General features: G+C 35.0%; 1 non-coding gene across 1 annotated transcript; it reads right to left on the bottom strand.

Moving 5' to 3' along the window:
* Positions 1 to 5,054: 5,054 nt before the first annotated feature.
* LOC112787511 (small nucleolar RNA R71) lies at positions 5,055 to 5,162 on the bottom strand. The gene has a single exon (XR_003194921.1). It is a non-coding gene; the product is annotated as a small nucleolar RNA R71 (small nucleolar RNA).
* Positions 5,163 to 5,901: the final 739 nt, after the last annotated feature.

Here is a 5,901-nt window from a genome sequence, read left to right as displayed (position 1 = left end):
CTCTTAGGCTTCTCCTCCATATGAACAATTATTCTGGACAAGTGTGATGAGTTGAGGCTTCAACTCAAAGTTGTTAGCATGGATTGTTGGTTTGAAAATGTTGCTGCCACAGTTTCCTGGATTTGGGTTGATATAGGAGCCTAAGACTCTCCACTCTTGCCCAATATGATTGCCAGCATCTACTCCAACATGGTCTTGTACCTCTCCTTCCAGAGTAGCTCCTAGATCTTCCTCTACTACTTCCTCTCCAACTATGCCTTTGCCTCTTGCTTCCCTCCTTAATCTAAGGAAGGTCCTCTCAGGTTCACTATCAAAGAAGGATGAAGTTTCTCCCCTTCTACCTGTCATATATTCAACAAACAACAAGAAGAGGGCAAGTGAAGGAATCACTCTTGTTAAGATTAATGGTTAGCTTGGTTGATGCAATTAATCAAACAGTTAGAAGAATGGAAATATGAAAAATGAATAACTGAATTCCAAAGTAAAATCAAAATAAAACAGAACAGAAGGAGAATTAAAGAACTAAAAAAAATAACAAGATAAGTAAAATGCTTAATCTAGCTCTACAATCAATTTAATCATTGTCAAATTCAAACCAATCTCTGGAAATGGCGCCATAAAACTTGATGATTCGAATTCACTCTCCATATAAAAATGATGAATATGTTCTTTTGGCAAGCGCACCAAAATTATCGTCAAGTAATAACCCACAGTGGAGTGGGATCGTATCCACAGAGATTGGTGGATTTGAGCAATTTTAATCAATTGGTGAATTAGTTAAGCTAAGCAAAATAGATTGTGATTGCAGAATTGTAATTGGGCAGAATTATAAATGACATCAAAAGTAAAGAAAAGCAATAAAGTGCAGAAATGGAAATGGTAGTAATGTAAAGTGTAGAAACTTAAATGACTTAATTGTAAATGGGAATGGGGATGGACAGAATGTAAAGAAAGTGATGAGCGGATAATTTATACGCTTTTTGGCATTGATTTTAAGTAGTTTTTAGTATGATTTAGTTAGTTTTTAGTATATTTTTATTAGTTTTTAAATAAAATCACATTTCTGGACTTCACTATGAGTTTGTGTATTTTTCTATGATTTCAAGTATTTTCTGGCTAAAATTGAGGGACCTGAGCAAAAATCTTATTCAGAGGCTGAAGAAGGACTGCAGATGTTGTTGGATTCTGACCTTCCTGAACTCGAAATTGCTTTTCTGGAGCTACAGAATCCCAATTGGTGCGCTCTTAATTGCGTTGAAAAGTAGACATCCAGGGCTTTCCAGCAATATATAATAGTCCATACTTTGCCCGAGTTTTGATGACGCAAACTGGCGTTCAAACACCAACTTCCTGCTCTATTCTAGAGTTAAACGCCAGAAACAGGTTGCAAACCAGAGTTAAACGCCAGAAATAGGCTACAACCTGGCGTTTAACTCCAAAAAGAGTCTCTACACATGAAAGCTCAATGCTCAGTCCAAGCACACACCAAGTGGGCCCAGAAGTGGATTTCTACATGATTTACTTATCTTATGTAACCCTAGCTACTAGTTTAGTATAAAAACTTCTTTTAGTAATTTATTTTATATCTCTGGTTAGTCTTTTGAATAATTTTATATTCAGAGATCACGTTTACGGGGCTGGCCATTCAGCCATGCCTGGACCTTCATCACTTATGTATTTTCAACGGTAGAGTTTCTACACACCATAGATTAAGGTGTGGAGCTCTACTGTTCCTCGTGAATTAATGCAAAGTACTATTGTTTTCTTATTCAATTCAAGCTTATTCCTATTCTAAGATATTCTCTTACACTTCAACCATGATGAATATGATGATCCATGACACTCATCACTATTCTCAACCTATGAACGCGTGCCTGACAACCACTTCCGTTCTACCTTGGATTGAGCATTTATCTCTTGGGCTCCTGGTTCATATCAAAGTCTTCGTGGTAGAGGATAGAATTATTGGCGGCCATTCTTGAGATCCAGAAAGTCTAAACCTTGTCTGTGGTATTCTGAGTAGGATTTGGGAAGGGATGACTGTGACGAGCTTCAAACTCGCGAGTGTTGGGCGTAGTGACAGACGCAAAAGGATCATTGGATCCTATTCCAACATGATCGAGAACCGACAGATGATTAGCTGTGCGGTGACAGTGCATTTGGACCATTTTCACTGAGAGGACGGACGGTAGCCATTGACAACGGTGATGCCTAACATACAGCTTTCCATGGAAAGGAGTATGAATGATTGGATGGAAGTAGTAGGAAAGCAGAAGTTCAGAAAGAACAAAGCATCTCCATACGCTTATCTGAAATTCCTACCAATGAATTACATAAGTATCTCTATCCTATTTTATATTTTAATTATCAAATCTCCATAACCATTTGAATCTGCCTGACTGAGATTTACAAGATGACCATAGCTTGCTTCAAGCCGACAATCTCCGTGGGATCGACCCTTACTCACGTAAGGTTTATTACTTGGACGACCCAGTGCACTTGCTGGTTAGTTGTGCGAAGTTGTGAAAAAGAATTGAGATTATGAACGTGCGTATCAAGTTTTTGGCGCCGTTACCAGGGAATGAACAATCACGATTTTGTGCACCAAGATTTTGGCACCGTTGTCGGGGATTGTTCGAGTTTGGACAACTGACGGTTCATTTTGTTGCTCAGATTAGGTAATTTTATTTTATTTTTAAAGCTTTTTATTTTCGAAAAAAAATTTCAAAAAAATAACTTATTCTATGGCTTCAGAATTTTTAAGAATGAATTCTAGAGTTTCATGATGATCTGTTGAAGTCTAGCTGTTTATGAAGCCATGTCTAATTTTTTGGACCGAGGTTTTAACTCATCTTCACAAGAGCTTTTTGATTCTCATCAATTCAGCTGTTGTATGCTTGATTTGTATGCTAAAGCTTGGCTGGCCATTGGCCATGTCTAGTGTTTTGGACCGAAGCTTTCACTGAAAGCTTGGCTGGCTAGTAAGCCATGTCTAATTCCTGGACCGGAGTTTTAGACTAACATTGCATGATTCCTATAATTCTCATTAAAAATTTTTGAATTCCTTATTTTCTCTTTTTCCAATTAATTTTCGAAAAAAAAAATAAAAAATTTTTTTATAAAATCATAAAAACAAAAAATTTGATGTTTCTTGTTTAAGTCAAGTGTCAATTTTTAAGTTTGGTGTCAATTGCATCTTTTTAATTTTTCTTAAAATTTTCGAAGAACACCTGCATGAAACTATTCTTCATAATCTTCAAGTTGTTCTTAATGATCTTCTTTGTTTGATCTTTGCATTTTCATGTTTTGTGTCTTTTCTTGTTTTTCATATGCATTTTCAATTTGTTAGTGTCTAAACATTGAAAATTTCTAAGTTTGGTGTCTTGCATGTGTGTCTTTTCTTATAAATTTTCAAAAATAAGTCTTGATGTTCATCTTGATCTTCAAAGTGTTCTTGGTGTTCATCTTGACATTCAAAGTGTTCTTGCATGTATCATGTGTTTTGATCTTGAATTTTTATGTTTTGCATCATTTTTATGTTTTTCTCTCTCCTCATTAAAATTCAAAAATAAAAAAATATATATTTCCTTTATTCTTCTCATAAATTTCGAATATTTGAATTGACTTTTTCAAAAAATTTTCAAAATTTAGTTGTTTCTTATGAATCAAACCAAATTTTCAATTAAAAAATTCTATCTTTTTCAAATCTTTTTCAAAAATCAAATCTTTTTCATTTTTTCTTTCATATTTTCGAAAATTTCAAAATGATTTTCAATTCTTATTTTGTTTCATAATTTTAAAATCTTTACTAACAATTAATGTGATTGATTCAAAAATTTTAAAGATTGTTACTTGCCTATTAAGAAAGGTTCAATCTTTAAACTCTAGAATCATATCTTTTTAGTCTCTTGTTAGTCAAGTAATCAGCTCTAATTTCAAAAAAAAAAATCAAATCTTTTTAATTTCCTTTTCAAATCTCTTTCAAAATGATTTTCAATCATATCTTTTTCAAAATCAATTTCAAAACCTTTTCTAACTTCTTATCTTTTCAAAATTGATTTTCAAATCTTTTTCAATTAACCACTTGACTTTTTGTTTGTTTTGCTAATTCTTATCCTTTTCAAAACCACCTAACTACTTTTCTCTCTCTAATTTTTGAAAACTCCTCATTTTTTTTTCAAAATTCTTTTTAATTAACCAATTGTTTCAAATTTTAATTTTAATTTTATTTCTCTTTTTAATTTTCGAATTATAACCAATAATTAAAATAAAAACAAAAATATTTTCCTTTTATTTTAAATAAAATTCGAATTTTCTCCCCCTCTCTCATATCCTTCTATTTATTTATCTACTAACACTTCTCTCCCACCCAAAATTCGAACCCCATCTTCTTTTCTGTGTTCGAATTTTTCTCTTCTCCTTCGTCTATTCTTCTCTTCTTATACTCACATAAAGGAATCTCTATACTGTGACATAGAGGATTCCTATTCTTTTCTGTTCTCTTCTTTTTCATATGAGCAGGAACAAGGATAAGAACATTCTTGTTGAAGCTGACCCTGAACCTAGAAAGGACTCTGAAGAGGAAGCTAAGTGAAGCTAAGGCACAACTCTCTGGAGAGGACCTGACAAAAATTTTCGAAAAAGAAGGAGACATGGCCGAACCCAATAACAATGGTGGAGATGCAAGGAAGATGCTTGGTGAATTTATTGCACCCTCTTCTAACTTCTATGGAAGAAGCATCTCAATTCCTGTAATTGGAGCAAACAATTTTGAGCTTAAGCCTCAATTGGTTTCTCTAATACAGCAGAATTGCAAGTTTCATGGACTTCCAATGGAAGATCCTCATCAGTTCTTAGCTGAATTCTTGAAAATATGTGATACAGTCAAGACCAATGGAGTTGATCCCGAGGTCTACAGGCTTATGCTTTTCCCTTTTGCTGTAAGAGACAGAGCTAGAACATGGTTGGATTCACAACCTAAGGATAGCCTGAACTCTTGGGATAAGCTGGTTAGTGCTTTCCTGGCCAAGTTCTTTCCACCTTAAAAGATGAGCAAGCTTAGAGTGGAAATCCAAACCTTCAGACAGAAGGAAGGAGAATCCCTCTATGAAGCTTGGGAAAGATACAAGCAACTGATCAAAAGATGTCCTACTGACATGCTTCCAGAATGGAGCATCATAAGTATATTCTATGATGGTCTGTCTGAGTTGTCAGAAATGTCATTGGACCATTCTGCAGGAGGATCTCTTCACGTGAAAACCCATGCAAAAGCTCAGGAACTCATTGAAATTGTTGCAAATAACCAGTTCATGTACACCTCTGAGAGGAATCATGTGAACAATGGGACACCTCAGAAAAAGGGAGTTCTTGAAATTGATACTCTGAATGCCATATTGGCTCAGAACAAAATATTGACTCAGCAAGTCAATATGATTTCTCAGAGTCTAAATGGATTGCAAGCTGCATCCAACAGTACTAAGGAAGCATCTTCTGAAGAAGAAGCTTATGATCTTGAGAACCCTACAATGGCAGAGGTGAATTACATGGGAGAACCCTATGGAAACACCTATAATCCTTCATGGGGAAATCATCCAAATTTCTCATGAAAGGATCAACAGAAGCCTAATCAAGGCTTTAATAACAATAATGGTGGAAGAAATAGGTTTAGCAATAGCAAGTCTTTTCCATCATCTTCTCAGCAATAGACAGAGAATTCTGAACAGAGCCATTCTGGCCTGGCAACCATAGTCTCTGATCTATCCAAAATCACACTAAGTTTCATGAATAAAACAAGATCCTCCATTAGAAATTTAGAGGCACAGGTGGGTCAGCTGAGTAAGAAGGTTACTGAAACTCCTCCCAGTACTCTCCCAAGCAATACAGAAGAAAACCCCAAGAGAG

Source organism: Arachis hypogaea, chromosome 20 (genome assembly GCF_003086295.3).
Source record: "Arachis hypogaea cultivar Tifrunner chromosome 20, arahy.Tifrunner.gnm2.J5K5, whole genome shotgun sequence".
Lineage (NCBI taxonomy): Eukaryota > Viridiplantae > Streptophyta > Magnoliopsida > Fabales > Fabaceae > Arachis > Arachis hypogaea.
Note: the sequence above shows the minus strand (reverse complement) of the source record. Positions and strands in the feature narration are given on the sequence as shown.